A 12996-nucleotide genomic window follows, 5' to 3' on the forward strand; every position below is an offset into this window, starting at 1 on the left:
TTTGAACCTCTCCTGTGAAACCAGTTTTAGATTCCAATGCTTCCCTTCATGTTTACTGTATACCTTGCACCTTCTTATTGACTACGAAACACAGAAATTGCATCGGAATTAAATTCAAAAGGCACAATGCCGACTTAAGTACAAGAGGACTGACACTCTAACTCTCTAAGGTTTGAATCTCTCCTGTGAGTCCAGTTTTAGATTCCGATGCTTCACTTCTGTTTTACTGTGTCCTTTGGAGCTTCTAATTGACGATGAAACACAGAAATTGCATCCGAATTTAATTCAAAAGGCACAATCCCGACTTAAGTACAAGAGGACTATCACTCTAACTTTCTAAGATTAGAACCTCTCCTGTGAGTCCAGTTTTAGATTCCGATGCTTCACTTCTGGTTTACTGTATCCTTTGGACTTTCTAATTGACGATGAAACACAGAAATTGCATCCGAATTTAATTCAAAAGGCACAATGCCGACTTAAGTACAAGAGAACTGACACTCTCACTTTCTATTAATTGAACCTCTCCTGTGAGTCCAGTTTTAGATTCCGATGCTTCAGTTCAGGTTTACTGTTTCCCTTGGACCTTCTTATTGACGAAGAAACACAGAAATTGCATCGGAATTAAATACAAAAGGCACAATGCCGCCTTAAGTACAAGAGGACTCACACTCTCACTTTGTATGATTTGAACCTCTCCTGTGAGTCCAGTTTTAGATTCCGATGCTTCACTTCAGGTTTACTGTATCTCTTGGATCTTCTTATTGACGATGAAACACCGATATTGCATCCGAATGTAATACAAAAGGCACAATGCCGACCTATGTACAAGAGGACTGACACTCTCACTTTCTATGATTCGAACCTCTTCTGTGACGAGAGTTAGATACCGATGCTTCACTTCAGGTTTACTGTATACCTTGCACCTTCTTATTGACGATGAAACACAGAAATTGTATCGGAAATTAATACAAAACGCACAATGCCGACTTAAGTACAAGAGGACTCACACTCTCACTTTCTATGATTGAACCTCTCCTGTGAGTCCAGTTTTAGATTCCGATGCTTCACTTCAGGTTCACTGTATCCCTTGGACCTTCATATTGACGATGAGACACAGAAATTGCATCCGAATTAAATACTAAAGGCACAATGCTGACTTGAGTACAAGAGGCGTGACACTCTAACTTTCTATGATTTGAACCTCTCCTGTGAGTCCAGTTTTAGATTCCGATGCTTCACTTCAGGCTTACTGTATCCCTTGGACCTTCTTATTGACGATGAAACACAGAAATTTCATCCCAATTTATTACAAAAGGCTCAATGCCGACTTAAGTTCAAGCGGGCTGACACTCTAACTTTCTATGATTTGAACCTCTCCTGTGAGTCCAGTTTTAGATTTCGATACTTCACTTCAGTTTTACTGTATACCTTGGACCTTCTTATTGACGATGAAACACAGAGTTTGCATCCGAATTTAATACAAAAGGCACAATGGCGACTTAAGTACAAGAGGACTGACACTCTAACTTTCTATGATTTCAACCTCTCCTGTGAGTCCTGTTTTAGATTCCGATGCTTCACTTCAGGTTTACTGTATACCTTAGACCTTCTTATTGCCGATGAAACACAGAAATTGCATCCGATTTTAAGACAAAAGTCACAATGTCGACTTAAGTAAAAGAGGACTGACTTTCTCACTTCCTATGATTTGAACCTCTCCTGTGAGTCCAGTTTTAAGTTCTGAGGCTTCACGTCAGGTTTACTGTATCCCTTGGACCTTCTTAATCACGGTGAAGCACAGAAATTGCATCGGAATTAAATTCAGAAGGCACAATGCCGAGTTAAGTACAAGAGGACTGACACTCTAACTTTCTATGATTAGAACCTCTCCTGTGGGTCCAGTTTTAGATTCCGATGCTTCACTTCGGGTTTACAGTATACCTTGGACCTTCTTATTGACGATGAAACACAGAGTTTGCATCCGAATTTAATACAAAAGGCACAATGCCGACATAAGTACAAGAGGACTGACACTATCACTTTCTATGATTGGAACCTCTTCTGTGACGAGAGTTAGATTCGGATGCATCACTTCAGGTTTACTGTATACCTTGCACCTTCTTATTGACGATGAAACACAGAAATTGAATCGGAAATTAATACAAAAGGCACAATGCCGACTTAAGTACAAGAGGACTGACACTCTCACTTTCTATGATTTGAACCTCTCCTGTGAGTCCAGTTTTAGATTCCGATGCTTCAACTCAGGCTTACTGTATCCCTTGGACCTTCTTATTGACGAAGGATGGCAGAAATTACATCCGAATTTAATACAAAAGGCACAATGCCGAATTAAGTACAAGAGGGCTGACACTCTAACATTCTATGATTTGAACCTCTCCTGTGACTCCAGTTTTAGATTCCGATGCTTCAAATCAGGCTTACTGTATCCCTTGGACCTTCTTATTGACGATGAAACGCAGAAATTACATCCGAATTTAATACAAAAAGCACAATCCCGAATTAAGTACAAAAGGGCTGACACCCTAACTTTCTATGATTTGAACCTCTCCTGTGAGTACAGTTTTAGATTCCGATGCTTCACTTCAGTTTTACTGTGTACCTTGGACCTTCTTATTGACGATAAAACACAGAGTTTGCATCCGAATTTAATACAAAAGGCACAATGCCATCTTAAGTACAAGAGGACTGACACTCTAACTTTCTATGATTTCTACCCGTCCTGTGAGTCCAGTTTTCGATTCCGATGCTTCACTTCAGGTTTACTGTATACCTTGGACCATCTTATTGACGATGAAACACAGAACTTGCATCCGAATTTAATACAAAAGGCACTATGCTGACTTAAGTAAAAGAGGACTGACTTTCTCACTTTCTATGATTTGAACCTCGACTGTGAGTCCAATTTTAGATTCCGGTGCTTCACATCAGGTTTACTGTATCCCTTGGACCTTCTTATTGTCGATGAAACACAGAAATTGCATCCGAATTTAATACAAAAGGCACAATCCCTACTTAAGTACAAGATGACTGACACTCTAACTTTCTATGATTTGAACCTCTCCTGTGAGTCCAGTGTTAGGTTCCGATGCTTCACTTCACGTTTACTGTATCCCTTGGCCCATCTTATTGACTATGAAACACAGAAATTGCATCCGAATTTAATACAAAAATCACAATGAAGACTTAAGTACATGAGGGCTGACACTCTAACTTTCTATGAATCGAACCTCTCCTGTGAGTCCAGGTTTAGATTCCGATGCTTCACTTCAGGTTTGCTGTAACCCTTGGACCTTCATATTGACGATGAAATACAGAAATTGCATCCAAATTTAATACAAAAGTCACAATGCCGACTTAAGTACAAGAGGACTGACACTCTAATTTTCTATGATTTCAACCTCTCCTGTGAGTCCATTTTTAGATTCCGATGCTTCACTTCAGGTTTACTGTATACCTTGGACCTTCTCATTGACGATGAAACACAGAAATTTCATCCGAATTTAATACAAAAGGCACAATGCCGACTGAAGTAAAAGAGGACTGACACTCTCACTTTCTGTGATTTGAACCTCTCCTGTGAAACCAGTTTTAGATTCCAATGCTTCCCTTCATGTTTACTGTATACCTTGCACCTTCTTATTGACGACGAAACACAGAAATTGCATCGGAATTAAATTCAAAAGGCACAATGCCGACTTAAGTACAAGAGGACTGACACTCTAACTCTCTAAGATTTGAATCTCTCCTGTGAGTCCAGTTTTAGATTCCGATGCTTCACTTCTGTTTTACTGTGTTCTTTGGAGCCTCTAATTGACGATGAAACACAGAAATTGCATCCGAATTTAATACAAAAGGCACAATGCCGACTTAAGTACAAGAGGACTGACACTCTCATTTTCTATGATTTGAACCTCTCCTGTGAGTCCAGTTTTAGATTCCGATGCTTCACTTCAGGTTTACTGTATCCTTTGGACCTTCTTATTGACGATGAAACACAGAAATTGCATCCGAATTAAATACTAAAGGCACAATTCTGACTTAAGTACAAGAGGACTGACACTCTAACTTATTATGATTTGAACCTCTCCTGTGAGTCCAATTTAAAATTCCGATGCTTCACTTCAGGCTTACTGTATCCCGTGGACCTTCTTAATGACGATGAAGCACAGAAATTGCATCGGAATTAAATTCAAAAGGCACAATGCCAAGTTAGGTACAAGAGGCCTGACACTCTAACTTTTTATGATTTGAACCTCTCCTGTGAGTCCAGTTTTAGATTCCGATGCTTCACTTCAGGTTTACTGTATCCCTTGGACCTTCTTATTGACGATGAAACACTGAAATTGCATTCGAATTTAATACAATAGTCACACTGCCGACTTAAGTACAAAAGGACTGACACTTAACCTTCTTTCTATGATTTGAACCTCTCCTGTGAGTCCAGTTTTAGATTCCGATTCTACACTTCAGGTTTACTGTATACCTCTGTCCTTCCTATTGACTATAAAACACCGAAATTGCATCCGAATTTAATACAAAAATCACAATGCCGACTTAAGTACAAGAGGGCTGACACTCTAACTTTCTATTATTTGAACATCTCCTGCGAGGCCAGTTTTAGATTCCGATGCTTCACTTCAGGTTTACTGTATACCTAGGACCTTCTTATTGACGATGAAACACAGAGTTTGCATCCGAATTTAATACAAAAGTTCCAATGCCGACTTAAGTACAAGAGGACTGACACTCTCACTTTCTATGATTTGAACCTCTCCTGTGAGTCCGGTTTTAGATTCCGATGCTTCACTTCAGGTTTAACGTATACCTCGGTCCTTCTTATTGACTATGAAACACAGAAATTGCATCCGAATTTAATACAAATTACACAATGCCGACTGAAGTAAAAGAGGACTGACTTCTCACTTTCTGTGATTTGAACCTCTCCTGTGAGTCCAGTTTTAGATTCCAATGCTTCCCTTCAGGTTTACCTTATACCTTGCACCTTCTTATTGACGATGAAACACAGAAATTGCATAGGAATTAAATTCAAAAGGCACAATGCCGACTTAAGTACAAGAGGACTATCACTCTAACTTTCTAAGATTAGAACCTCTCCTGTGAGTCCAGTTTTAGATTCCGATGCTTCACTTCTGGTTTACTGTATCCTTTGGACTTTCTAATTGACGATGAAACACAGAAATTGCATCCGAATTTAATTCAAAAGGCACAATGCCGACTTAAGTACAAGAGAACTGACACTCTCACTTTCTATTAATTGAACCTCTCCTGTGAGTCCAGTTTTAGATTCCGATGCTTCACTTCAGGTTTACTGTATCCCTTGGACCTTCTTATTGACGAAGAAACACAGAAATTGCATCGGAATTAAATACAAAAGGCACAATGCCGCCTTAAGTACAAGAGGACTGACACTCTCACTTTGTATGATTTGAACCTCTCCTGTGAGTCCAGTTTTAGATTCCGATGCTTCACTTCAGGTTTACTGTATCTCTTGGATCTTCTTATTGACGATGAAACACCGATATTGCATCCGAATGTAATACAAAAGGCACAATGCCGACCTAAGTACAAGAGGACTGACACTCTCACTTTCTATGATTCGAACCTCATCTGTGATGAGAGTTAGATACCGATGCTTCACTTCAGGTTTACTGTATACCTTGCACCTTCTTATTGACGATGAAACACAGAAATTGAATCGGAAATTAATACAAAACGCACAATGCCGACTTAAGTACAAGAGGACTCACACTCTCACTTTCTATGATTGAACCTCTCCTGTGAGTCCAGTTTTAGATTCCGATGCTTCACTTCAGGTTTACTGTATCCCTTGGACCTTCATATTGACGATGAAACACAGAAATTGCATCCGAATTAAATACTAAAGGCACAATGCTGACTTGAGTACAAGAGGCGTGACACTCTAACTTTCTATGATTTGAACCTCTCCTGTGAGTCCAGTTTTAGATTCCGATGCTTCACTTCAGGCTTACTGTATCCCTTGGACCTTCTTATTGACGATGAAACACAGAAATTACATCCCAATTTATTACAAAAGGCTCAATGCCGACTTAAGTACAAGAGGGCTGACACTCTAACTTTCTATGATTTGAACCTCTCCTGTGAGTCCAGTTTTAGATATCGATACTTCACTTCAGTTTTACTGTATACCTTGGACCTTCTTATTGACGATGAAACACAGAGTTTGCATCCGAATTTAATACAAAAGGCACAATGCCGACTTAAGTACAAGAGGACTGACACTCTAACTTTCTATGATTTCAATCTCTCCTGTGAGTCCAGTTTTAGATTCCGATGCTTCACTTCAGGTTTACTGTATACCTTAGACCTTCTTATTGACGATGAAACACAGAAATTGCATCCGAATTTAATACAAAAGTCACAATGCCGACTTAAGTAAAAGAGGACTGACTTTCTCACTTTCTATGATTTGAACCTCTCCTGAGAGTCCAGTTTTAGATTCCGGTGCTTCACTTCAGGTTTACTGTATCCTCTCGACCTTCTTATTGACGATGAAACACAGAAATTGCATCCGAATTTAATACTAAAGGCACAATTCCGACTTAAGTACAAGAGGACCGACACTCTCACTTCCTATGATTTGAACCTCTCCTGTGAGTCCAGTTTTAAATTCCGAGGCTTCACTTCAGGTTTACTGTATCCCTTGGACCTTCTTAATGACGGTGAAGCACAGAAATTGCATCGGAATTAAATTCAAAAGGCACAATGCCGAGTTAAGTACAAGAGGACTGACACTCTAACTTTCTATGATTAGAACCTCTCCTGTGGGTCCAGTTTTAGATTCCGATGCTTCACTTCGGGTTTACAGTATACCTTGGACCTTCTTATTGACGATGAAACACAGAGTTTGCATCCGAATTTAATACAAAAGGCACAATGCCGACATAAGTACAAGAGGACTGACACTATCACTTTCTATGATTGGAACCTCTTCTGTGACGAGAGTTAGATTCGGATGCATCACTTCAGGTTTACTGTATACCTTGCACCTTCTTATTGACGATGAAACACAGAAATTGAATCGGAAATTAATACAAAAGGCACAATGCCGACTTAAGTACAAGAGGACTGACACTCTCACTTTCTATGATTTGAACCTCTCCTGTGAGTCCAGTTTTAGATTCCGATGCTTCAACTCAGGCTTTCTGTATCCCTTGGACCTTCTTATTGACGAAGGATGGCAGAAATTACATCCGAATTTAATACAAAAGGCACAATGCCGAATTAAGTACAAGAGGGCTGACACTCTAACATTCTATGATTTGAACCTCTCCTGTGAGTCCAGTTTTAGATTCCGATGCTTCAAATCAGGCTTACTGTATCCCTTGGACCTTCTTATTGACGATGAAGCGCAGAAATTACATCCGAATTTAGTACAAAAAGCACAATCCCGAATTAAGTACAAAAGGGCTGACACCCTAACTTTCTATGATTTGAACCTCTCCTGTGAGTCCAGTTTTAGATTCCGATGCTTCACTTCAGTTTTACTGTATACCTTGGACCTTCTTAATGACGATGAAACACAGAGTTTGCATCCGATTTTAATACAAAAGGCACAATGGCGACTTAAGTACATGAGGACTGACACTCTAACTTTCTATGATTTGAACCTCTCCTGTGAGTCCAGTTTTAGATTCCGATGCTTCACTTCAGGTTTACTGTATACCTTGGACCTTCATAATGACGATGAAGCACAGAAATTGCATCGGAATTATATTCAAAAGGCACAATGCCGAGTTAAGTACTAGAGGGCTGACACTCTAAGTTTCAATGATTAGAACCTCTCCTGGGGGTCCAGTTTTAGATTTCGATCCTTCACTTCAGGTTTACTGTATCCCTTGGACCTTCTTATTGACGATGAAACACAGAAATTGCATCCAAATTTAATACAAAAGTCACAATGCCGGCTTAAGTACAAGAGGACTGATACTCTAACTTTCTATGATTTGAACCTCTCCTGTGAGTCCAGTTTTAGATTCCGTAGGTTCACTTCAGATTTACTGTATACCTCGGTCCTTCTTATTGACTATGAAACACAGAAATTGCATCCGAATTTAATACAAAAATCACAATGCCGACTTACGTACAAGTGGGCTGACACTCTCACTTTCTATGATTTGAACCTCTCCTGTGAGTCCAGTTTTTGATTCCGATGCTTCACTTCAGGTTTACTGCATACCTTGGACCTACTTATTGACGATGAAACACAGAGTTTGCATCCGAATTTAATACAAAAGGCACATTGCCGACTTAAGTAGAAGAGGGCTGTAACTCTAACTTTCTATAATTTCAACCTCTCCTGTGAGTCCAGTTTTACATTCCGATGCTTCACTTCAGGTTTACTGTATACCTCGGACCGTCTTATTGACGATTAAACACAGAAATTGCATCCGAAGTTAATACAAAAGGCACTATGTTGACTTAAGTAAAAGAGGACTGACTTTCTCACTTACTATGATTTGAACCTCTCCTGTGAGTCCAGTTTTAAATTCCGGTGCTTCAGTTCAGGTTTACTGCATGCTTTGGACCTTCTTATTGACGATGAAACTCAGAAATTGCATTCAAATTTAATACAAAAAGGACAATGCCGACTTAAATACAAGAGGACTGACACTCTAACTTTCTACGATTTCAACTTCTCCTGTGAGTCCAGTTTTAGATTCCGATGCTTCACTTCTGATTTACGGTATCCCTTGGACCTTCTTATTGACGATGAAACACAGAAATTGCATCCGAATTTACACTCCTGGAAATGGAAAAAAGAACACATTGACACCGGTGTGTCAGACCCACCATACTTGCTCCGGACACTGCGAGAGGGCTGTACAAGCAATGATCACACGCACTGCACAGCGGACACACCAGGAACCGTGGTGTTGGCCGTCGAATGGCGCTAGCTGCGCAGCATTTGTGCACCGCCGCCGTCAGTGTCAGCCAGTTTGCCATGGCATACGGAGCTCCATCGCAGTCTTTAACACTGGTAGCATGCCGCGACAGCGTGGACGTGAACCGTATGTGCGGTTGACGGACTTTGAGAGAGGGCGTATTGTGGGCATGCGGGAGGCCGGGTGGACGTACCGCCGAATTGCTCAACACGTGGGGCGTGAGGTCTCCACAGTACATCGATGTTGTCGCCAGTGGTCGGCGGAAGGTGCACGTGCCCGTCGACCTGGGACCGGACCGCAGCGACGCACGGATGCACGCCAAGACCGTAGTATCCTACGCAGTGCCGTAGGGGACCGCACCGCCACTTCCCAGCAAATTAGGGACACTGTTGCTCCTGGGGTATCGGCGAGGACCATTCGCAACCGTCTCCATGAAGCTGGGCTACGGTCCCGCACACCGTTAGGCCGTCTTCCGCTCACGCCCCAACATCGTGCAGCCCGCCTCCAGTGGTGTCGCGACAGGCGTGAATGGAGGGACGAATGGAGACGTGTCGTCTTCAGCGATGAGAGTCGCTTCTGCCTTGTTGCCAATGATGGTCGTATGCGTGTTTGGCGCCGTGCAGGTGAGCGCCACAATCAGGACTGCATACGACCGAGACACACAGGGCCAACACCCGGCATCATGGTGTGGGGAGCGATCTCCTACAATGGCCGTACACCACTGGTGATCGTCGAGGGGACGCTGAATAGTGCACGGTACATCAAAACCGTCATCGAACCCATCGTTCTACCAATCCTAGACCGGCAAGGGTACTTGCTGTTCCAACAGGACAATGCACGTCCACATGTACCCGTGCCACCCAAAGTGCTCTAGAAGGTGTAAGTCAACTACCCTGGCCAGCAAGATCTCCAGATCTGTCCCCCATTGAGCATGTTTGGGACTGGATGAAGCGTCGTCTCACGCGGTCTGCACATCTAGCGCGAACGCTGGTACAACTGAGGCGCCAGGTGGAAATAGAATGGCAAGTCGTTCCACGGGACTACATCCAGCATCTCTACGATCGTCTCCATGGGAGAATAGCAGCCTGCACTGCTGCGAAAGGTGGATATACACTGTACTAGTGCCGACATTGTGCATGCTCTGTTGCCTGTGTCTATGTGCCTGTGGTTCTGTCAGTGTGATCATGTGATGTATCTGACCCTAGGAATGTGTCAATGAAGTTTCCCCTTCCTGGGACAATGAATTCATGGTGTTCTTATTTCAATTTCCAGGAGTGTAATACAAAAGGCACAATGCCGACTGAAGTAAAATAGGACTGACACTCTCACTTTCTATGATTTGAACCTCTCCTGTGAGTACAGATTTAGATTCCGATGCCTCACTTCAGGTTTACTGTATACCTTGGACCTTCGTATTGACGTTGAAACACAGAAATTGCATTCGAATTTAATACAAAAGGCACAATGCCGACTTAAGTACAAGAGGACTGACACTCTCACTTTCTATGATTTGAACCTCTCCTGTGAGTCCAGTTTTAGATTCCAATGCTTCACTTTAGGTTTACTGTATCCCTTGGTTCTTCTTATTGACGATGAAACACAGAGATTGCATCCGAATGTAATACAAAAAGCACAATGCCGACCAAAGTACAAGGGGACTGACACTCTCACTTTCTATGATTTGAACCTCTCCTGTGACTTGAGAGTAAGATTCCGATGCTTCCCTTCAGGTTTAATGTATACATTGCACCTTCTTATTGACGATGAAACACAGTAATTGATTCGGAAATTAATACAAAGGGCACAGTGCCGACTTAAGTACAAGAGGATTAACACTCTCACTTTCTATGATTTGAACCTCTCCTGTGAGGCCAGTTTTAGATTCCGATGCTTCACTTCAGGTTCACTGTATCCCTTGTAACTTTTTATTGACGATGAAACACAGAGTTTGCATCCGATTTAATACAAAAGGCACAATGCCGACTTAAGTACAAGAGGACTGACATTCTAACTTTCTATGATTTAAACCGCCCCTGTGAGTCCAGTTATAGATTCCGATGCATCACTTCAGATTTACTGTATCCCTTGGACCTTCTTATTGACGATGAAACACAGAAATTGCATCAGAATTTAATACAAAAGGCACAATGCCGACTTAAGTACAAGAGGACTGACACTCTCACTTTCTATGATTTGAACCTGTCCTGTGAGTCCAGTTTTGGATTCCGATGCTTCACTTCAGGTTTACTGTATACCTTGGACCTTCTTATTGACGATTAAACACAGAGTTTGCATCCGAATGTAATACAAAAGGCACAATGCCGACTTAAGTACAAGAGGACTGACACTCTAACTTTCTATGATTTAAACCTCTCCTGTGAGTCCAGTTTTAGATTCCGATGCTTCACTTCAGGTTTACTGTATACCTTGGACCTTCTTATTGACGATGAAACACAGAAATTGCATCCGAATTTAATACAAAAGGCACAATGCCGACCTAAGTACAAGAGGACTGACACTCTAACTTTCTATGATTAGAAACTCTCCTGTGAGTCCAGTATTAGATTCCGATGCTTCACTTCAGGTTTACCGTATCCCTTGGACCTTCTTATTGACGCTGAAACACAGAAATTGCATCCAATTTTAATACAAAAGTCACAATGCCGACTTAAGTACAAGAGGATTGACACTCTAATTTTCTACGATTTGAACCTCTCCTGTGAGTCCAGTTTTAGATTCCGGTGCTTCAGTTCAGGTTTACTGTATCCTTTGGACCTTCTTATTGACGATTAAACGCAGAAATTGCATCCGAATTTAATACAGAAGGCGCTTTGCTGACTTAAGTAAAAGTGGACTGAATTTCTCACTTTCTTTGATTTGAACATCTCCTGTGAGTCAAGTTTTAGATTCCGGTGCTTCAGTTCAGGTTTACTGTATCCTTTGGACCTTCTTATTGACGATGAAACACAGAAATAGCATCCGAATTAATTACAAAAGCCACAATGCCGACTTATGGACAAGAGGACTGACACTCTCACTTTCTATGTTTGATCCTCTCCTGTGAGTCCAGTTTTAGGTTCCGATGCTTCACTTCAGGTTTACTGTATACCTTGGACCTTCTTAATGACGATGAAGCACAGAAATTGCATCGAAATTAAATTCAAAAAGCACAATGCCGAGTTAAGTACAAGAGGACTGACACTCTAACTTTCTATGATTAGAACCTCTCCGGTGAGTCCAGTTTTAGATTCCGATGCTTTACTTCAGGTTTACTGTAAAGGACTGACACTCTAACTTTCTATGATTAGAACCTCTCCTGTGAGTCCAGTTTTAGATTCCGATGCTTCACTTCAGGTTTACTGTATCCCTTGGACCTTCTTATTGACGGTGATACACAGAAATTGCACCCAAATCTAATACAAAAGTCACAATGCCGACTTAGAAACAAGAGGACTGACACTCTAACTTTCTATGATTTGTACGTCTCCTCTGAGTCCAGTATTAGATTCCGATGCTTCACTTCAGGTTTACTGTATCCTTTGGACCTTCGTGTTGACGATGAAACACAGAAATTTCATCCGAATTTAATACAAAAGGCACAATGCCGACTTAAGTACAAGAGAACTGACACTCTCACTTTCTATGATTTGAACCTCTCCTGTGAGTCCGGTTTTAGATTCCGATGCTTCACTTCAGGTTTACTCTATCCCTTGGACCTTCTTATTGACGATGAAACACAGAAATTCCATTCGAATTTAATACAAAAGGCACAATGCCGACTTAAGTACAAGAGGACTACCACTCTGACTTTCTATGATTTGAACCTCTCCTGTGAGTCCAGTTTTAGATTCCGATGTTTGACTTCAGGTTAACTGTATACCTTGCACCTTCTTATTGACGATGAAACACAGAAATCGCATCGGAATTAAATTCAAAAGGCACAATGCCGACTTAAGTACAAGAGGACTACCACACTAACATTCTATGATTTGAACCTAACCTGTGAGTCCAGTTTTAGATTCCGATG

Source organism: Schistocerca americana, chromosome 1, assembly GCF_021461395.2.
Source record: "Schistocerca americana isolate TAMUIC-IGC-003095 chromosome 1, iqSchAmer2.1, whole genome shotgun sequence".
In the NCBI taxonomy this organism is placed as follows: domain Eukaryota; kingdom Metazoa; phylum Arthropoda; class Insecta; order Orthoptera; family Acrididae; genus Schistocerca; species Schistocerca americana.